Source organism: Lissotriton helveticus, chromosome 9 (genome assembly GCF_964261635.1).
Source record: "Lissotriton helveticus chromosome 9, aLisHel1.1, whole genome shotgun sequence".
NCBI classification, from domain to species: domain Eukaryota; kingdom Metazoa; phylum Chordata; class Amphibia; order Caudata; family Salamandridae; genus Lissotriton; species Lissotriton helveticus.
In genome coordinates, this window is record NC_136070.1 from 835046561 (window position 1) to 835069920 (window position 23360).

The 23360-nt window shown below is 43.1% G+C and overlaps 1 protein-coding gene across 2 annotated transcripts in view; it reads right to left on the minus strand.

The window, feature by feature from the left end:
• Nucleotides 1-23360, minus strand: part of LOC144781921 (sphingolipid delta(4)-desaturase/C4-monooxygenase DES2-like) — a 167349-nt gene that overhangs the window by 18253 nt on the left and 125736 nt on the right. The gene's annotated exons all lie outside the window — the stretch shown is intronic.

Below are 23360 nucleotides of genomic sequence, written 5' to 3' on the forward strand. Positions count from 1 at the left end.
CCTTTTCGTGTGGCCAGGGTCTGCCCAGTGGGTCCATAAAACCTGCTTTTAGTATGTACTAGTACAGTATGGATGGGGTAGTGCCTCAACTCAAGTGGAGAAGCGTGGCTCAATGGTTAGAGCGGCAGACCCTGATGCAGAGGTCTAGCCCGGGACCAGGGTTCAATTCCCCGCCTCGGTGGGTCTTGAGCTAAAAATAAATTCCACGGACCTGATCATTCTCGCCTAGGTGCCTATTCCAATCATGGAGTCCCACTCTGCAACTCTGGGCAATAGCTTGCTTAATCTCCACAACGTAGTTACAAAAAAGTGGTCGGTTAAATAACATATCCTAGCGGTAATTTCATCATTCAATTATAAAGGTACACACACGAATCAAGTAGCATTGAAACTGAATTTAATTCAGCTGTAAGCATTAGTATCCAGTACTTTCACACGTATTATATTTCATTTCATACAATACAATTTCTGAAGTCTTCATTCAAAATAGTGCTCGGTGAGTGTCAGAGAAAGGGGGGATTTCAGTAGGATAGGGTGTGGTTGGAATAGATTAAGGGACAAAGAAAAGGAATTGTGTCCTGTAAACAATTCTATCTCATTCGAGAACATTTCTAGTCAATGGTAGATCAAACAAGGTTCCCTATATACACTATACACGGGAGCCATATATGGCAAACTTTGCTGCGGCGTGTATGTATAAAGGTGGTGTTGTCGACGTTTCGACCCCTATGGTAAGGGCGGGTGATTCCTCAGTCTAGGGTCTTCATCAGGACAATAAAATCAGTGACAGTGAGCACCTATGGAAACAGAGATGTATATCGCTTAGTAAAATAAATTGAGGGGGGGGCAACACTCCATGTCCCACATGCACGGTGTACCTACATATATATAAAGGCGTTTTGAAGATGTCCCACCTCGGTTGAGAGGTTCATGGTGGCCTTCTAAACTTAATAATGCGCCTTATGCCAAATTTATCTCGTGATCCCGTTTTTATAATGGGAATCTGCCAATTTACAACCACCATTCTCCGTTTATTAAAATGACCGATTTTTAGGCTGGGAGTACTCACTAAGATCAGTGAATATCACTGATGGTTTCCACTACGCGTAGTGCATAGAGATCTGATAATATAGCATACCATTGCTTGTCACAACGGCTTAGTAAGCACAATTGATGCTACACACACGGGTTGTTTTTGTCTCTCGATCCCGTTATTATTTTTAATTATTAGCAGAACTCGGGAATGGTAGTAATCACTGCTATTACCGTTGATCAATGCCACACTGAGTCTGGAGTGTGTCAGAAATTGTATTGTATGAAATTAAATATAATACGTGTGAAAGTACTGGATACTAATGCTTACAGCTGAATTAAATTCAGTTTCAATGCTACTTGATTCGTGTGTGTACCTTTATAATTGAATGATGAAATTACCGCTAGGATATGTTATTTAACCGACCACTTTTTTGTAACTATATGCTGACCCAGGTCGGTGAGGAAAGGGTTTACCCCGTTATTACCTACCACCTAATCTCCACAACGGCCCCCACAACGCTAAGGATGCCTGGCCTCCACCTTGGGGGTGCACAGGATGGGTTCCACAGCGGTATTCGTACAAGCGCCTTGAGACCCTTGCGGGTGAGTAGTGCGCTATACAAGTATCAATTTACAATTTACATTTTAACTCGGAGAAAATGTTTTCCTGTTGGGATAACCACTGATAGTGTGCCCCTTTGGAAACCTTGACTAAAGTTCGTGTTTTGAATATGAAAACGTGGTTTAATGTGCACCGTGCGTGCGCTTTTTTGTCCATATCTATGGTCTTGCCATAGATGTGGTCAAAAAGGGGAGATGTGACCTAGTGGCTGGGGCTGCCCACTTTGGAACCAGGGAACCAGGTTCAAATCCCATCTTCAGCTCAACGTCCTGTGATTCTGAGCAAATCACACAATCTCTTCGTGCATGAAAACGATATTCATGTAAGGGATTATAATGTCTTGGGGCCAAGTTTGTGCTATATAAAATTTTAAAAAATGTAAAAAAAACAGTTCACCCAGTTCATGGTGCAAGGCAGTATTTCGGTCTAATAATAGCATACGGATTATTTATTATTAAACCAAGCAGCTAACGTTCTTCACGGGCCATATAATAACTAATAACGTTCCTTTTTTTGAAGATATGTTTTTATTCTGCACCATGCATTTGCGGCTAGTGTTTTGCCGAATACATCTATAAGAGTGTTTTCTTACATTGGTGTTGGTACAAGGTAGCCACTCATATTAGCACACTAATTATTCAGATGAAAACTAGCTACCAGCTTGCCTCTTTGACATTGTTAAATAAAGGTCCGTTCGTCAAACAATGCCATTTCTTCTGTGCATTGAGCACAGGTGGCTGCTGTCTGTGGGGCACTTGTTTCAAGACTAAAGTAGATATGGTGAACACTATGGGGCTTATTTACAAGCCCCTTGCGCCGCCGGTACGTCACTTTTTCCCGTGTTAAAAGTGACGCACCAGCAGCGCAAGGGGCTTCTAAATATGCCCCTATAAATATTATATACTATAGTACAATAAATACTGTTGTTTTGGGCACTCACAAGCCATAACTCTCTTTATATTTTCACTTACTAACAGCTATGTTTTTCCAAACTACTTTTAAATAAAAACTAACTTGGCTTATATTTATCCACTGAATTTCATTTCTAACTTTGCAATCTCATATTATTTTCAAACCTTTATACAACTTATGAATTTAATAAGTCAGAAATAAAAAATAAAAGAAATTATAATATGCCATAAAAGGGTTGGTACAAAAATGAAATCACAAACGCACAGCACATATTCAAATGGCCTGATCTACCGGCTTTGCCTGCACTTGCTTTGAGAATTGGGGTTAAGGATATCGGACCAGATAGAAAAAAGGGGAATGGGAGGAGAAGGAGGAGGAGTAAATAAATAATGCCAAGTGGAGTTCCCATATGGCCAAGATGCTCCTTAACCACAAGCGGGTGTCCGGGGCAATCTTAAGAGAACAACAACTCTCTGCAAGTAGGCCAGTAGCCCCGGCCCGTGAGGTATATGATGGCAAAGCACTTCCCTCGGCCCTCTATGGGTCCGAATTATGGGGCTACGAGAATACCATCGATCTTGTAAGATCGGAAAATACGTTTTTTAGAGGTTTGGTTTCTCTCCCAACCTCTATCATGGACATTGCACGTCTCCGCCCCCTCCTATTTTGGGCACGTATAAGAAGGACCCCCGAGCTGGCCAATTATGCTGCTGGCCTAAGTGAACTAATAGCAGCAGATACAGGCAACAAGATCAAATGGATTTTTGATCTTAGGCAGCTTGTCTCTGATATAGGGTTTGGCGGGGCATGGGCTAATCAGACTCCGCCACCAAAACAAGATTTAAAAAGTGCATATTGGAAATGGATACAGGCAGAGGAGGCGCGTACTCCTAATCTGGGGACTCTCACTGAGCGGTTCTTGGAACACAAATCAGTCCGGAAATTTGAACCTTTTCTTGAGTTCATCCAAATTCCAAGGGACAGGGTGCTCTATATGAAGTTGAGAATCGGGACTCTTCCGCTAGGAGAAACGATAGCAGCCTGGAAGTGGCGTAATCCATCAGCTGCTTCTTGTCCCGGCTGTGTAGCCCCCCATTGAGTCTACCGCCCATTTCCTCTTTGCATGCCCAGCATACAGGTCTGCAAGAACCAAATGGCTCAAACCCATTTGCAAAAAGCTGGGTTCTAAGAACTACCGTGTGGCGCTACGCATTTTAACATCTGACACCTCCTCCCTCACCTTGGTCTGTGGTGTAGCAAAATATTTGGGTTGCGCATGGCTAATACGTTCTAAGCTCCTAGCGAAAAGCATGAGCCAGGGAGTGTGCAGGTCCGCTTGCTGATATATTGTTTTTATCATTATCAGTTTTAATGTTTTTATAGCAAATATATTTATAACGAAAATGTTTTTGATGAATTTATCTATTAAGTTGTATAGCACAATGATCTGTTTTAAATTTATTGAATTTGGGATGTATATGCTTTTATGATAATTTTTATCGAATAAAGTACATACAACAACAAATAATGCTAATGTGTTTTGCATTTGTCTTTTAATCTTCTTTAAAATTCCAACAGCCACAGAATCTGCAATGTCTATCAGCTTCCTCCTGTGAGAGGCCTCCAATGAACAGGATCGAAGACTTAACTCCATCTCATCTGAGATGGGTTGATGAACTCAAGGAGCAGTTCTCACTACAGTGGGTGACCCCAGGCTTCAGTACTTTAGCATAATACATTCTTTAAGATTACTAAATCTCCCTCTACACCAGTGAGAATTAACATATCCACAGCTATGCCCTTGAATCTGAGAAAAAACCCTTCACTGTAGTATTATAGTGAGACTGGGTGGAAAAAAACCCTGTCACCGGGGGCAGTTAGGTTGTAACTTTCCAACTGTACCTTTTCCAACAAGCATTCGCAAAGCCAAAAGGGCTTGGCTTTAACAGGTGAGATTTGGATTTGCCAATGATTTTTTTATTTTACTGGTATAACATACTGAAACGTATACATATTTAAAAAAACGGCCACCATGTCGGATCACAGCCCCTGCGGCAAGTGTTAGGTCCCTTCCCCAGGTCCGAGTGTCAGATCAAACGTCCAATTAATGCTACACATATAGTTGGCTAAGAATAATGCTCTATTGGTGCTGCCAGCTAGGAACGTCAGAGATCTTTTCCCCTCCTTTCTCCTGTTCTGGCATTTTGAGCCAACTTCAGACCTGCTCAAAGCAGTTTACAACTATCCAACACTAGTGTCAGACATACACGTTCAAATTAACAGTATCAAACCACAAATAACTGGTTTGGGTGGTACATGCCTATTTGTGATTCAAGTATCAGGTCACAGTCAATGCAACCAGAGTTGAGTCACAACCCCTTGACACCCTTTTCAAATTATATGGCCCTGGCATCAAGGCGTCAAATAACCAAACTGTGGTACCAATGTCTGCTCAGAAGCCCCTGATAACTCAAAATATTTCCCTAGGTTTAGTGTCTTGGCACATGGCACAAGTTTCTGATCACAAGCATCTGACATTGTCAGGTCACTGGCACCCACTAAGCGATTCAGATCAAAGAACCTGCAAAATGTCTGAACAAAAGATGGAGAATTATTTATGATTGAACAGAACATACTCTTGTTGTTGGAATGCAACCTGCGCATAAACGTGACTTGAAGTATCAAGGATAGCTCCTCCCTATGGGATTTGTGCTGAATAATGGAACTAGGGAACCAGGCCTGTCAGGTTTTGTAAAGACTGCTCCCATCTTCCAGACATGGCGGCTCTGGTCCTATGCACCCTTGAACTACTGAAGCTCTGTACCCATTTCTGGTGCTGAAATCCCAGCTTCATGAGCATCAATCAATTGTGTGCAGAAGAATACTTGTGAAGAAACAACTAGCTGTGCTCTGGTTCCCACACTAGGGTCGCCTTATGTGCAAATCTCTGGGCTATCTCAGTTTACCGAGTGGAAATCCTAGTACTACATGGAGCTTCATGTAGTGTGTGGAGACCTCTAGATTGTGTTTAGATGCTCCACCTCCAGATCCCTCACATTTGTTGTCTGTACAGATATGTGCCAAACATTATACTGTGTACATTTATGTGCACGTTCTTTGGGTGATGAAACGACCCCTTAACGTATTTGTGCCAACTCTTGTGATAGATGCCGGCCTTGTGCTGCATGTAGATTGCTGTGGAGTATACAAATCCATGTTATGATGATGATTGCAAGTGTATTGTACTGTACTGTATTGCGCTTATTACCCCTGAGTGTGGTGTTGAAGTGCTAAACCATATGGGTAACAAGCTAACACGGGTGGCTGTGAGGATGGAAGTGTGTTGTCTTTGAGCCTATGTGTTTCCATGTCCTCCGTGATGACTATTGAGGTATCATGTTATGGTATACAGACCTTAGTGGTGTGATAGCTGAGGAATTTTAAGGGATTGACTCCCATTGTTATGCTGGCAGTTTTGTTTAACTTATTGAGCAAGAGAAAAATCCCACTTGACCTGTATTTCTTCTATTATGTCTAAATAGCACAGTGTGTTCTGGCCTTCAAAAGCACTACACAAAATACATGCTATGTTGGAAAGATTTTTTAATTAACAGCTTTTAAAACATTCTTTTGGTCGACTCAGTATCATCAATAAATGTATTACTCTCATATATCTCTTTCAAGGTAATGGTGATGATTTTAGGATACTAAGGGATAGTTCCATTGTCAAGCGCATCTAAATTTCCAGAAAACTTTTAGACTGACAATTCATGAGTTAGGGTTATAGGCCTCTATGTATAGTTCCCATGTGGAGCTCCTAATTACTGTTATTTAGCAGGGACTGCGAGTACTAGTTCTTTGTACCCTCTGCAGGTCCCCCAGGGCCACAAAACACGAAAGACATACATCACTACAACAGACTGCTCACATGATGATTCTCAGGCGGGACCTAGTACACCCACTGGAACCAGTTCAGTTGGAACCGGAGAACTGAAGTTTAAGGTTAAGATCTAACGTGTAACCTCCACATTTCTAGAACAATAAGGGATCATGGAAGGTTCACACAGCTTTTGAATCAGATTAACAAGCCACAGCCAAAAGGATCCTACCTTACGATTAAGGGAAAAGCATCTGTGTCTTTCTTCAGCTGAATAAGGGTACAGATATTCTCACCCTTGTCAGGGATGATGTAGGAACAGTTCTGGGAAGGCCTCCCCACAATTTTTCTTTTGCAGGCACAATCTTGCTAAATTTGTGGCATTTTTTAAATTTTTTACGATTTTGCAAGTGCAAACGTTCACATGATTTTCACCCATGGGAAAGTGGTTTGAGTAGAAAATGTCATGCAGAAACAGTATAACTGCAAAAGAAGGACATTATTTCCCCAAACCATTCTCCTGTCAGTATCTTGGGTGACTTTTTTTTTATATTTTTTTTTTATATCCTCATTTGCCTGACCCACTCTTATTTAGCCTCCAACTGCCAACCACTTGATCAAGGTGCAGGGTTTCCTCTGCACCTTATACTCCATTTGGTGGAACTCGGCAAGAGATGGCCCGAAGAGTATCGTGGGAAAAGACTCCAAACTTGACGTTTTATTCAATTGAACTAGCCATTCGGAGCCGACTGGGGGGGGCCTAGTTCTTGGAGTTTCAAGGCATAATCATAGGACCGGGAAAAAAAACCAAAAAAAAAAACCCCGGTTATTGTCTCTAACGAACCAAAACGTCCCAAAAGATACGACTACGATCGCCACCTGATCTCTTCAAATCTGTTTTAGAGGTTGCGTAGAGAGACGACAGCCAGTTTGCGTGAGTTGGTGCTGAATTTTCAATCCAGACCTTGCATATCTCTCTTCTTGCAAGCAGTATGGCAAAGAACAGAAATGTCCTTGCGTGACCCTTTATATTGTTGTCCCATCCAAATATAATCAAGGAAAGTGAGATGGAGATCGAAGTATTAAGAATGGAGTCCAGAGTTACTTTAACTTCATTCCAAAACTGTAATATGTTGGGGCATTCCTTGAACATATGGATATCTGAGGCTGCGATATGGCCACATTTATTACATTTCTTCCCTGGGATGAATTTAGATAGTTTTAACGGTGTAAAATATGCACGGTGAATTGTGAAAAAATGATTACGCCTTAGCCATGCGGGTTTGACGCATTTATATAGTAGGGTGCAGGAATTCTGCCAGGTTTCGATGCTCTGGGCACCCAGATCTGAGCCCCATAGTTGTTCCGGGAGGATGAAATCTCCGTCTGTCTCTTCTAGCAGGCACCAGTACCACTGCGAGACCTCTTTACCCCCTGCTGGTTGCGCTACCAATTTCTCTTCAGTGATGCTATGCTTCCCTAGTGATACCCCGGACCTATTTGTTGCCTTTACCCAACTATCTAATTGTAGAAACTTAAACCTCGAGAGCTCTATCCCCCGCTGCTCCCGCAGCTCCTCCCAGGGCCTCAAAGAGTCACCTGTCAACACTTCTCCCCATGTTAGTATCCCTCCTGCTCTCAACGGAGTAGTAAGCCTGTCATCCCAGCAAGAAGGGAGCCCTGGAGATTCCCAGATGGGTGCAAGGTTAGAGTAGTATGACAAACCCAGGTTCCTCCTTATATGTGACCATAGCTTCGCTTGGGACATAAGAATTTTTAATTTAACTTTCTTGAAATATTTCTGTTCTCCAAACTTAAACATGTAGCCATTAGTTGGTAAGCCAGCACCGATCAACATTGCCTTGAACATGAGACCTATTGATGTATTGGATGGCACTTTTAAGAGCATTCTCGAATGGGATAGTTGGAATGCCCACGCATAGTATTGCAAATCGGGCAGGGATAGCCCCCCCTTTTCCCTCCTCCTCCTCAGCTTTTTCCATGATATTCTTGCTGACTTGTATCCCCACACGAAGGAGTTAAACTCTCTCTGGCATTTCTCTAGCGCTGTTTTATCAAAGGCGAGGGGGATCGTGTTAAATAAGAAGGTAAACTTGGGAAGGATTGACATCTTTAACAGACTTACTCTGCCTAGGATAGTCAGTGGAAGATTAGACCAAGATTTTAATGATTTTTTAATTTCCTTAAGAATTCTCTCAAGGTTAACTTGAGCAATTTGGGCGATATCTTGCACTATCCGGATTCCCAAATATCTCATTGAGTTTGATGTGTTTAATCGTAGGTCAGGTATGTTCCATGCCATGATGTCTGTTTTGGATGCGTTTATCTCATAGCCCGAGATACGGCCAAAGTCTTCAGCTCTCTCAATGACTACTGGGAGTGCGGTCTCCGGGTCTGAGGTAAAGACCAAGATGTCATCTGCGTATAAAGCTACCCGCTTTTCCCACTCCCCGAACCTAAAAGCTGGAATAGAATCTTCTCGTCTAAGAACTTCCGCAAACGGTTCTATATATAGGTTGAAGAGGAGGGGGGAAAGCGGGCAGCCCTGTCTTGTACCTCTAAAGATCCTGAGCGATTCAGACAGTTTGCCATTTATTAGAAGCCGTGCTGTTGGCGATTTATATATAAGCTTTATTGTTCGACAGGATTTCTCCCCTAAGTTGACCTTCTTTAAAACGTCGTTTAAATAGGGCCAGTTTACCCTGTCGAAAGCTTTAGCCGCGTCTAGGGTGAGGGTTGCCAGCGGGATAGAAAATGCTGAGGCGATGTCAATTGCACCCACTAGATCGTATGTTAGGTCGGAGAGCTGACGCCCTATAATAAATCCCTTCTGGTCTTGATGGATTATTTCCCCCATTACTGAACCCAATCTAGCTGCTAAGATGGAGGCATATATCTTGTAATCGTTATTCAACAATGATATAGGGCGGTAAGACCCACATAGTGTTGGATCTTTTCCAGGTTTTAAGATCAAGACTATAGTAGCCTCGCTCCATGATTGAGGTGGGTCGTTGCCGTCCTTCAGGATACCGTTGAAAAGGGCCGTCAGGGTAGGGACAATTGTATCGGCCAAGGCTCTATACAATTCTCCGGGGAGTCCATCAGGACCTGTAGCTTTGCCATGTTTTAGTGCGGAAACGGCCTTTTTAACCTCTGCCTCTGAAATGTCCAATTCTATTGCCTCGCTTTGTGCTTGCGATAAGTATGGAAGAGATATCTTATCTAGCCATGAATTCCTTGCCTGTTGGTCATCTATAATGTCATCCCTGTATATTTCCGCAAAGAACTGCGTGAAGGCAGTACTAATTCCTACATCTGATGACCTGAGTTGATTTTCCCCCGCAACCATAATCCCTCTTATGTGGTTTTTTGCTTGGTCTGCTTTAATCCTCCAGGCTAAAATCTTACCTGCGGTTTCTCCGAATTCAAAGCTGGATAATTTACTCGCCTCCCATTTCTTTGAGACCCTTTCTTGTAGGATATCTTCTATCTGACTTCCGAGGTCTGACATATTTTTTTGATCTTGTAGTGACCCAGTTGTGCCCCCAAGCCTTTGTTCAATTGTCTCCAGCTCCTGTTCTAGGTTCTGGATTTTTAATAGATAGTTTTTCCTCATAAAGGAAGCTCTGTTAGTAATGCAACCTCTCAGGTATGCCTTAAGAGTTTCCCAAACTAGAGCCAGGGAGGTCGAGTGCAAGTTGATATCTAAAAACATCCTAGCTTCGGAGTTAAGGTATGTCACTTCCTCCGGGACCAATAAAATGGTTCGATCGAATGACCAGGAGGGGTGTTTTTTTTTAGCTTGAAGTTTTAAGATGAAAGACAGAGCTGAATGATCGGATAGGTGAGAGGGTATATACTTAATATTAGCTATGGAGTTTTGGAGACAGTAGCTAAACAGGGCAAAATCTATTCGTGATGTATGTTTGTATTTTAGATTCTTATAAGATACCCCTGGTTTAGTGCCGGCTCTTTCTCTCCATAGATCTGCCAGGCCCAGGTCCTCCATAATCCCTTTAAGAGTCTGTCTAGATTTTGAAGGGAGTTGACAGCTATGCCTACTACTATTGGTGGTTTTTTCTAATTTCGGGTTCAAAATAACGTTAAAGTCCCCTGTCCAAATTATGGGGTCAGAGGTGGTTGTTAAATCGTTCCTTATTGTTTCCAAAAAAGATGGATCATCAGTATTAGGACCATAATATCCAGCTAGATTGTACTTCTGCCCTTGTATGGAGAGGTTAACTATGAGCCATCGTCCACTATTGTCCTCTCTGAATTCAAGAATCCGCACATTTGCTGATTTTTTGCAAATTAAGAGAATTCCTCTTATATTTGCATTGTGGTCGGTACTTAAGAATACGTCAATCCATTTTTGTTTTTTTAGTATTGCATCTGCCTCGTTTTTTAAAAGATGTGATTCTTGGATAATGATGATCTGTGCCGGGGAATCGCGCAAATATTGTAGAATGCGTTCTCTTCTCCCTTGTACGCGCAGACCATTCACGTTCCAAGATAGAAAATGTATCGATGTCATTTTTCCTTCCCAATATTCACTTCCATACCACACAGTTTGGTGTTTATTACTTTGTTGCTTTTAGTTATTTTATCTAAGGCAGTTGGACTATTAAAAAGAAAAATCTGCTTTGAAGGGCCAAGCTTCTGAGGATAATTTTGAGTTTTTATGCTTTTGTGTCCCCCCCCCCCCCCACCCCTTTGGAGAACCCATCCGTACTTACTCCGGCCAGTTGATGGGCCGGTTCGCGCTGATCTGAGCTCTTCTTCTCTCAACACGGAGTTGCACTCCTTAAAATTATCTGGGAAAGAAAAAAAAAAAAAAAAAACAGTGTTCTATCTTGTGCTTTCACCATCACCATCACCATCACCCTGTTGATTTATATATTTACGTTCTCCAGATAGTGTGGGTTTTATTTATTTGTTTATTTACTCAATTTATTATTTTCTATTTATATATATTTTTTTTTTCTTTCTTCTTCCCCTCTTCTCTACCTCTATTTCTCTTTCTCCCTATTGTTCCTTTCAATTTCTCCCCTCTTTTTTTCTTTTTTTTCCCTTTTTCACTTCAAATTTTCCTTCTCCCCCTGCTCCCCCTGCTCCCCCCTGTTCCTCCGACCTTTTCTGCTTTTTTTTTTTTTCTTAGTTTGCCCTCTACCATTTTTCCTTCTCTTTTTTTTTTTTCCCCCTACTTCCTGAGGGTTCCGAATAGCTCGCAAGATGCATTCTTAAATACTTCGTTATTCAGCCTATTGAGTAAGTAAACTGAGTAGGGGGGAGGGTCCTGGTCGTTCAACATTTGCCCTGAGAATGGTTCTGGATGGACTCCAGGAGCTCATCCGCCTCGAATGGTGTTCTGACATTATGCATCTTGTTATTGTACATGATGCGCAGGTAGGCCGGGAACCTCATCTGGACTGTTGCACCAGCCGTTCTGAATCTGTCCATCTTCTGTCCCAGCTCCCACTGCCTGTCAAGTGTAGTCAGAGCAGATCTCAAAAGGGAATTCAGAGCATTTTGTAGTTTTAAGTTTGAGGCATAAGTCAGGAAGTTAACAAGGATTTTCCGAGGTTTAGACCTGCCTGCATTAAGACGAAACGGGTCACGATGGATCCTCTGGATGTCTTTCTCCAACACTTCAACTGTTTCCTCGAGATCCAAAGCTTCCTTCAGTAGATTTACAACGAAGCTCTTAATGTCCCCCCCTTCTTTCCCCTCCGGTATTTTGAGAAGACGCAGGTTGTTTCTACGTGAGAAATTTTCTAAAGATTCCATTCTTTCTTTCATCGCATCCCCCTCCTTGCGTAGGTTGTGGATTTTTAACTCAGCTGCTTCAAGGTTGGCTTTTACTGCTCCCACTGTGCTCTCTAATGCCTCCGTTCTTTCACCCAAGCCATCTACTTTCCTCTCCAAAGCTTCACAGGATGAGCGAATGTCGTTTTGGTTTGATTTAGAAACCAAAAAATCATTACGAATTTCTTCTCTCATTGAGGCGATTGAAGCCGCCAAAGCTGCCAATGCAGACTCGGTAGTAGTATGTGTCGTGTTACTGGCCACCTCTTCCTCATCTCTCTCCCCTAAAGCTTTTGAGGGGCCTGTCGATGTCAGGTTCTGGGCCTCTCCTTCATCGTAGAGGATATTTACCCCCACCAACTGTGATGGAACGGACAGTGGTGGGGGGAGAGTGGGTCTGCCATTTCTGCCATTTCTGTTCGTGGGAGTAGATTCACCAAAAGGATATCAGTACTCAGAGTGGTGTCAGGGCTCTCGTCCTGATTATTAACTGGGCTTAGATCTAGAACTTGAGGCAGGACTTTAAAAAAAGAGCGTAAAGAGGGGGTTATTTTCACAGCACTGTTGGTTGAGACCAGGGCCTTAGCCCCTCCTTGGCTGTTTTTACTGATTTTTTTATTTCCCTTCCCTTTGGCTTTCGTCCTTGTAGCTATCGGTTTGGTTTTCTGACTAATTTTCCCTTTCTCTTTCTCTTTTGATAGAGCTGAGAGACTAAAAGGGATAGGCTCGCTTGAAGGCTTGCTTACAGCGGGGACGGGAGGCAAGGCAGAAGCGGGGACAGAGGACTCAATTGCTGCCGCTGTATGTGGCACTGACACTGTCTCTGAAACAGGGGATTCTGGTAGCTGTAGTAACGACTGGCTAACCCTTTTAATCTCTTTTAGATTTTTAATTACACAGTTGAGATTACTTGCCTCCCCTAATGAGGCACCCTTGCCTCTATCAAGGCTCGTTTTCCCCGATCCCTCCGAATGCAAAAACACCCCCACCCGAGGTTCCTTGCTGTCGCAGGTTACTGAGCCTCCGGCACCAGCTCGCGCCTGGGTATTACTGATGGGTTCAGACTGCTTCTGTAGCAGCTGAACCACTGCGCCTCCAGAGCCCACGCAGTCAAGCCTGCCTCTAAGCAGACCTCGCGCCGAGCGACCCCGGCGAAGCTCCACGGCTGCTCTGCTCCACGGACACTGAGGGAGCGGAGAGCTGCTGGAGGGCAGGGCGAGACACATCCGAGGTGGAGCCGGCTTGGCGAGGGAGAATCAAGCCGGCAGGCCTATTGTTCACGCCGCTATTCCAAATCCGCTTTTCAAATCCAGCGGCTTCAATCACCGGACACTGTGAGACCGGAAGGCAGGGCGAAAACACTCCCGGAGCGGATCTGGTCTGGCGAGGGGGGATCAAATCGGCAGTCCCCGACCTCGCTCCGCTATTCCAAACCCAGCGGCTTCAGTTCATCTCGCCGATTCAGGTAGGGGAAATGGAGCAAAACCAGCAGATCCTCAAGAGTAGCCGGTCTTAGTTTAGAGGCGGAGAGGAGTGCTTCTCCATGTCAGGGGAGCTCAGGCGTCTAGCGCGCGCACCGCACTAGCCTGCGGCCGCCATGTTCTCCAGACCGCGTCAACCATTCTGATCTTGGGTGACTTTTGAACATGTTGTTTTATTCCATATTTAACTTTCGCATGAGATACTCATGAGTGTATTTCCTTCAATTTTACATAAAATATGTGAATTTTTATGAAAGGAAATTCACAATTTTCCCCACCCTAGGTGTGGTGATGCAGGCTACACTATCACTACTTAACTGTTGGTTGCAGTCCTCCAGCCAGTCTTGCAATAAAAAGTCTACTGGGCTGCCAGTCCCTACTGGATACTAGGTGGCTGAAACCTACTAGGCCACAGCAGGCATCTGGCTCTAAGGGTACTGGCTCTGGATATTGTTATTTAGCAGCTTGACTCTCTGCTCACCAAGCAGCACGCCTTCCTGCTTGTAATGATCGGTGCCCTAGGCCCCAATGCGCAATAAGTAATCACAGACACAGGGAGTTACTATGTAGAACAGGCCCAGGGCACATGCATCAGGTCAATTTTATTGACAGGGTCACATGACCTGTGACAACTGTGCTGGATGGGTGTAGGGTGAGTGTGGAAACCAGGCTTCTGGGAGTGGCTTTTGGATACAAATCCCTTGTAACCACTAGAACGTGACCAGCCGGTCACTACACTGGTCCTTCTACCAGCAGCGACCGCGCCTCTCTCCTATTCCTAGGGCTAGTCCTGGTCTTGAGTGGGAATGGGAGACAGCCAGAGTCTTGTACATGCAAACACATCTCCGAGCAGTACAGAGACCACTTCTGATTGCAGATAAAGTGCACAGATACTGATCAAAGAGACAGCAATTAGAAGGAACCGGAGGTTGTGTAAATTAATGGTCATCCTGGTAGGGGCAAAAAGAGGCGAGGCTGGTTAAGAAGATTGAAGCTTGGGTCAGCAGGTCCGGAAAAAATGGGAGAATGTTGGGCTAGGTAAACAGGTGGGCAGACTTATGCAATGCCGGTAAATACAGGATAGGGTTAATAAAACAGGGTGGAACAGGAAAGCGGGAGTGCTGATATAGGGCAGTATCTCTGATCCAATAAAAAAAAAAAAGAGAGCAGGGGTGTGCGAGGGGGAGGGGACTGACAGGCACCCATGTATGGGAGTACAAAGGTGGACTCAGTATTATTAGTTCAGCTTTGCACCAACGTCTACACTGCTGTAGCCAAAACATTCAGGAGCATTACAGCAGGGAGCCCTACTTGGGGACAGGTGCCAAATGTTCCATCTGTATTCTGAAAAGATGGAGACGGAGCCCTAAATTTTTTGCATCCGCCTGACATGAATACTTTATTTTGGGGAAACCCTGATCCTATGTGAAGCTTTCGCCCAAAGCAATGTCATCACGACCATTTCTACAATATCAAAAAACACTATGACGGTAGAATACATTATAAAAATGCATTAACGTGGTAGATAGAGCTAGAAAAATACAAAAATAGATTTCCCCTTCGTACACACACAGCTTCAAACAGGTTTTTCTCGTTTTAAAATTATGGCAGAGAATAGGAACTTCGTCATGAGAAAGGAAAGAAGATTAAGTGATTAAAAAGAAAGGGCAACAATGCGCTCTATTATACGGCGTACACAAGAAGAGACAAAGTGCTCTGAGAAGGTTTGTCCTGAACTTGTTCTGTCTCGTCCTTTCAAGGGTCATAAAACATATAAATAGAAAATACTCACCTTTTGTGTTCCTACATTCTAACCAACCATAAAGTACTTTTAAATAGAATAACTTATCTGTATGTGAGCCTGCCCATGTATGTACCAGACTGCCCATGCGTGTGCGTGTCTGTGCCTGTGCACACCTGTGTGGATATGTAGGGGCTGTGGCTATGACAAGCACAGCATGTGGAGTGTCCCCAGGGCCCATGTATGTGAGACATTAACTGTATCTTAGTAGCAGCAGTCTTTTTCTACCCAGTCATGGCCAGGCAGGCCCATTTCCCTTGTTTGCATTGGAGTCCATTTATTTATTTATTTATTACGGAATTTTATATAGCGCACAGATACCCCAACGGGGTGTCCCGGCGCTTCTGTGAGAACTGATGCTATGTCTGACTCAGATGGTACTAACAGAAGAGAAAGGTTTTTAAAGCCCTCCGGAAGGGGAGTTTCTCCTGGATGGTCCGGATGGACATAGGTAGCTTGTTCCAGTGGGAAGAGGCACAGACTTGGAATGTTTTTTCCCCCAGAACAAACTTTTTTAAATCTGGGGGTGGAAAGAAGATGTTTAGAGCTTGATCGGAGAAGTCTGGTATTGCTGTATGGACGGAGGCAGGTATTGCTGTATGGACACCATGACACCTTGTTACACCACCGTGTATGTGTGCTACATTGACCAGGCATATGTTCTTCATTTTTCATTCTCTAACTCATCTATAGAATAACTATCCCTCTGTTTTTGGTTTCTTGTACAACCCAGTTAGCCCCCAAATTTACGCTTTGTGAGCAACCACCAAAAGTGGGTTCACAAAGGAATTTTAGACCATAACATTACACTTACATTTGAACATGGCTTCATTTACACATGTTAGAAGTCTACAGAATGACTCCTGACAGGAGTGAATGGTCTTTCGACTGCGTAATGACCCACCACAACTGTGCAGCATTACAGAATAGTAAAGAGCAGTAAATATCTCTCAGGCAAAATAATTTTCTGTCACAGATGTGATGGTGCAGAGTTGAAGATGTTTTTGAATAATACGTTGGCGCTTTTTTAAAATGTTATTTTACTCATTTTCAGTAACATCATGACAATGCACCCCAACAGTTATCCTTACCCATCAGTAGGAACTCAGTCACATAGATGTTCTTCAGGTTAAATGTGAATTACTAGAGCCTGTTCTAACAAAGCGACTCTCCTTCCAGGGTAGGAAAGGGAATGGATGATCACCAAAATTAGAGATGTGAGGGATCCTCCACAGGGAAAAGTTTATTCCTTGGTGGAGTAAAAAGGGGTGTGGAGTGGGCAAAAACAAGGTATAGGTCAAAGTTTGTAAAAATGCCCAAACTTGTAAGCTTGTAGACATTCACAGTCTTCGAAACAATCCTTACCACCATGAAAATGTGGGAGTTAAAGCTATGTAATTATGTGCCAAGTGGGCATAGGCCATACCCAGCTGGCAATGGATGGAAGGGTACAGGCCAATTCCATACAACTGCTAGAGTATAGCACAACAAAATCCCAAAAATTAGTAGACAAAACGTTTTTAAAGGGTGTTGTGGTTGTCTGACAACATCAGTAACTAATGAACTATAAAAACTAAAATAAGCATACAAATTCCCTTAAAAAACATAACTTGAAAGAATGTTGTATTTACTATCTAGGTTTTTAAAAAAACACCAAATTCCTCAATTATGATGAGCTAGGCAACCATAGCGCACCTCTAATGCACTATTCATGAATGAAGCATGACATCTTAGATGTCATCAGAAATGACATCACCAAGGACATCACTGGTTTCTTCAACTACATCTGCCTTCACACATGTCTTCACCCACAACATCATCCATAATAGCGCCTAACCACTGTCCCTTTTCAAATATGTTTGCCAACAGGGAACTAAAGCATTATTTATTTAGAAATAGAAGTTCTGTAGGATAGCTAGATGTTGACATTATACTGAAAGTTTACAAATCCATTTTAATGTGCTCAACGACATCTATTGCTTATCACCTCCTTTATTCTGGATATAATGTGTGCTGGGGCATCTAAATGTTGACAGTGGTGCTTCCGTCTTACAATTGAATTTAGTGGGAACTGTTTCTTTCACAAAGTAAAAAATCAAAAATCTACAAAATAGGCATCGGAACCTCGTATGGGTGAAAATATCTGGCTTTTCAGATTCATTAAAGTTTCTTCAGTGTTGCCAGGAAACCTGGGACAGGAGCAGGTTTCTATGTTTAGCCCTAGAGGTCTTTTTGTGTATTCCATTTCTCTTGAGCATATTTTTGCATGAAAAAACCTTATAACAGATATCCCTCTCAATTAATCAATTTGTCAATTTAACTTTATTATGACACAGAACTCCTATGGAGGTCCAAATAATTTAAAACAAATGATAAAACAGTAATATATTTTACAGCTTAAGCTCCACAATTAAAAAAAAATATAAAACCTCCAATCTGTTGCATCTATCCAATGTAACGATCTTATAAAAAGTAACAGCGTGCATAGCACCATAAAACGTTATATTTCAGTACACGAAAAACAGATGCCATTTTCTGCTCGCTTAGTTCCAAAAGACAATATAAAAGCAAATATGACCTATAAAGAACTTATTAAAAACTGCATGTTCAAACCATCACAAAGTACAAGTAATGCTTGGAGCAATCTTATGAGTACAACCTTAAAAATTAGAGGAAACCAAGCACAAAATTGGAACGTGCCAGTATCACATATCTAAGGGTATCAACAGAAGCCCTAATAAATATTCAAAAAAGATTTTAAAGATTGGTAAATCTTATTACAAATTGTTTCATTCAGGGGGTACAAAACACATTTACGGGCCTTCAAGGCAGAGTGAATCTTAAATTTAATAAGCATAGGTTTTAAAAAATGACAATGAGCATACTGCAACACAGAGCACACAAATAGTATATGGTTAAAATTGTGGATATATATGCGGCACAGCTCGCATCTTCTTTCCTTTTTCGGGGTTTTGTCCCAAATACCAGTAATCTCCAGTAGAGGGAGCAGATCTAATCTCATCAATAGGATAAACCTTCTGATCCTATGAGGCAAATTCCATACTAAATAGGGTTGAGGTTTTTTCCCCAGATTGCTCTCACACGCCACCTGATTACACGGAGTTGACTGGCATAGTGCAAGTCTCTGGCCAGGCTCATATTGGACATGGAGCCCTTTATCAGGCTCATCAGGACGAACTTGGGCATTAAATAATCAATATTTTAAACTAAGCCCAAACATTTATTAGCCCGCTCAAAGGACCTAAAAACGTGCTACGTTCTTACAAGAATGTACGACATTACAACGCGTTCTATTACAACGTGTGCTTTCACAACACGTCCCTTACAACGCAAGTCGTTACCACGACTCGCGTTGGGGGCGCGGATTGAGAATAGTATAATTTACTATTCTAACACCAATCCCCGTGGACACTAGGGAAGGTGTTGGAATAGTAAATATACTATTCTTAATCCTCTAGCCCCCTCCAGCGCAAGTCGTGGTTACGACTTGCGTTGTAACGGACGCGTTGTGAAAGCATTGCGGAGTAAAATCCGCGTTGTAAAGGATGTTAACCTCTTACAACAGGAGGAACATTTCACCTTCAAAACTGCCCTTAATGCTCCATCCTCAGCATCTAAGACAGAGTTCCCCCACCTCAATACAACTGCCAGGGAGAAGGCTTACGAAGATAGTAAACCAAACTCCAGGCACATAACATGGGGAGCTGCAAGGATATTCAAAATACACAATTGACCTTCAGTCCCTTTGAAAGATTGCCAATAACTCAGATCCAATACTTCATAAGCATAGAACAAAGAGGAGAGAATTTTGGGCCTGTAAACAGATAAGACATGCTCACAATGATGCCTCCCACAAATTATATTAAATCTATGCAGGGCATTCGTGTGAGAGAGGGCTCCACTCACACAAAGTTTCATGTGATCAGTATCCAGCCCATTGCTGGAGAAGACCTTCCCAAGATAAAAATACAAATCCACTATTTCAAGTTTATCAGAACTCAAATACCATTGAAAGCTCCTCCTTAGTCTCAACTCATTCTTATAAAAGATCAAAACTTTGCTTTTAGAAATAATGATCTTCAAAAAATGGGCTTCAGCATACTTAGACAGAGTTTCTAGACAACTCTGCAAACCAAGGGGCGTTCAGTCCAAAATAGCTACATCATCACCAAACAGTAATGGAGATAGTGCCAATTCTTGGGGGGCTGGGAAATACCTCTCTCTTGGTTTAAGCTGTCTGGAAGGTTGAAAATATATAAAAAAACAAAAGGGGATAATAGACATCCTTGCTTAAGACCGGTATGGGGTTTTTACCATCAGGGACAGAACTTGCGTCCCTTCCATCAGAATTTGACAACAAGTATCCATGTGTAACTTCATATTAAGACCCAAGAGTTGGTGTGGAATACCCAGGAAAAATGCTTCCTCCACAGCGTTTGGTGATCCGCTTCATCAAACACCGTGAAGAAATGAATGAACGCCGTACATAATGGCATCCCTCGAGAGAACCTCAAAGAAAAGGGAGGTTCCCCTGTCATGTATGTCACGGAGGGGGATATTCAGTCTCAAAGAAAGTCCCTGTTATGGTTGTAGCAGACTAGGATCGCTGAAGGAAAACTAAGAGGAGGTGGTAAGTTTATCTTCTTTAACTAGTGGGGATATCGCAAGGCGAACTCCCTAACTCAATAAAGTCTGTTTAATAAAATACACAAAAGTAACTGGCACTGATACAAACATGATTCAAACATTTTAAAATACCACCTAAAGTGGCGACAAAATCAAAAATGCAGTCAAAAGTTTAAAACTTTTAAAATGTTTGAATCATGTTTTAGAATGTGACCCAGTTGGGAGGCTAACAATAAATTTTGTGTACTTTTATAAATTGTTTGTATCAGTGCCAGTTACTTTTGTGTATTTTATTAAACAGACATTATTAGGGGGCTACAACATCTACTGGTGCATCACATGCCACTAGTGAACGGGGGAGTGAGAGCCGCCAATCAAGCCAGGATGGACTTGTACAGGTCACAAGAGAGTGAAGAAACTGCAAGGGTCAGGTATTATACTATAGAAGGGCGGATAGAACATGTTATGACCTTGTAATAGTAAGAGATACAATAAAACAATCCCTTAGGGAAAACAGAGAAGCTTTGCACAAAATCCATCAGTAGTTTAACAGCTGTTGTAAACAGACAACTGAGCTGTAATTTTTTTAAAAATAATTTGTGTGCTGATTACTAAAATGGCAATACGGTCATTTATAATGTAGGGCCTTTTTAGGGGCTTCGAATGTTTCATCCTTGAAGCCAGGGGTTTAGGTGGGGGGTCTCTGAAAGGGGTGTGGCTGAGGAACTTAAGGGTGTGGCCTAAAAGTACTTAAGCTAAAAATATGTGCTTAGTTAGAAAAGTGTGCCGCCCGACTGGTATTTTGCTTCTTCCGTCATTGCATCCAGATATATAATACAACAAGTAACATTACACCTACAACAAGCCTGGAATATTGGCTTAGTCAATAGCTGTTAGTTGCATAGGATAAAAAAAGCAACGACTGTGGCTTTGTTGTATATGGAACATTGAAAATGCTTTAATTCTAAAATGATGAGAGCGTGAAAGAACTACAACCAGTGTCTTTGAAGTTACATCAAAGGCAATGCAGAGTTACGTTTTATTTCCACTGAGGGTGAGTGGAGGGGGGCAGAGAAGCACATGGTGCTTTAATGTAACACACAGAGTGACGAAGCAAAGCATAGAATGGAGGCCACTGCAAAAACACGCAATATACTCTTGGCAAATCAGGTAAACGTAGGTAATATAATTGGCACGCACATAAAGCGCTCCGATACCATTAGGTCGAGTTGAGGTTGCACTATATAAATTAGCGCAAAAATAGATGTCGCCATAAACATGTTTATCTTTAATACCTGAAAGCAAGGAAGGGGGGGCAGCAAACTGGGCTACTGGGGTCCCGTGGAAGTCAGGGTGTCCTCCACTTTCTAATAGCTGTGGAAGGCAGCAGTCCAGCTCCAATCCCTATGTGGTGAGTGCAGAGCAGTTGCAGCAGCAGATAGAGCTTTGGGTTGCAACTCGTTGTTCCACTCGCAAGCATGCACACAGCCCCCATGCCCAGGCTCCAGCAGCAGGAAGCCACTGGCACGGTTAAAAAACACAGCAGGGGCTCCATGCAACCTCACCCCCGAGCGGTTTACCTGCCGGAGGTTTCACCTGCCGGGGATCACGCATGCAGATACGGCTCTGGGAAGGGCCTGTCCAGACAGTCCTGTGGGAAAGGCATCAGACACGGCTGTCAGAGGAGTGACGTGGCTCACCTCCTCACGGCCGACCGCTTGGACGGTCCTTCATGTTGTGAATTGCAGGCCCATGCCAGAGGTGCCCGAGTCCCGCAGAAATCCTGTGCTCGGTGCACCAGCGCGTGGGTGTCAGTGTCCAGCCGTGGGCCGTGAGAGGGCACCTCAGTACACACCCGCGTGCACCCTCTGAGGAGCAGTGTGAGGTGCAAGACATGCCTGAGTGGTGGCAGGCCCATCCAGCCTTCAGTGGGTAGTGTACTCTGAGGCCACGCTAGGGCCACCCCTTACCCCTTCCGACGCTTCCGTGCTGCTGTGTGTGCTTTACTGTGTTTGCAGGCGAGTTTTATTATCTTCAGGTCAGACGCTACGCTTTTCGCATGTTTAGTACTTGGCATCAGAAACTATTCCCAGGTAAAGCCCTTCATCTGCTTCTACCGCTTGCCCTTCCGTATCCTAGCTTTTCCCCTCCAGCCTCACAATATGCCTCCTTACCACGCCCCACATACCATGGACAGCTGCCAAGGGTTTGGATTGCTCATGTAAGCCATTTTTAAAGGGGGTCGGAGTGCTTCTTATGGCAATCCAGCTTCTTCGGAGACACAGTGGTGCACATGCCACACACAGTGGAACAAAAATGGGAGAAAGCAGCGCCTTAATAAAATAAATACGAACGGACTAATAGCAAACAGTATCGGGCGGAAGGTGGCAGTCGGACGTCACAGCACAGGGAGATTAATTGAACTGGGAGCAGCGCCGTGTGCCAAATGAAAACCTGAAGCGGAAAACTCACAAGCAGCTGGGAATAACGATGGACAGCAAAAGGCCGTGGGAGTGACCAGCAGGAGGGAGGAGGGGAATTGCGAGATTCACTTGCGAGAGCGATAATTGCTGCCATATGGCGGCGCTCACTCCCGCAAGTGAATCTCCTGATGTGCCATTGAAGGCAATGGAACTCGTGCACGTGCTTGGCTGAAAAGCCAAAGCGATCCCAAAAGGTCTTTTGCCTTGGCAGCGCATGCGCGCTGCATAGGCGAGACCTATAAATAAATATATATATATATATATATTTCCAATGCCCAGTTCCTCAATCCTCGGGACTAGTTTCCAAAAAAGAGCACTCAGAGCCGCTCCAGCGTGGTTTGCCAAATTTTATTTCGGTTTTTCCAGTTTAGCAAGGTTACAAACGCGTTTCGGCGTTGCCGCCTTCGTCAAAAAAAAAAAATATATAAAATTTGGCAAACCACGCTGGAGCGGCTCTGAGTGCTCTTTTTTAGAAACTAGTCCCGAGGATTGAGGAACTGGGCGTTGGAAATATATATATATATATATATATATATATATATATATATATATTGACAGTAGTAGTACAGCTACAAAACGAGTTTTAATGTATTTAAAGACAATGATTTGGGACAGCAACTGCCAAAGCATTTCCGTTCAATATACATCATGCGGGAGAACATTTAGATTACGCAGC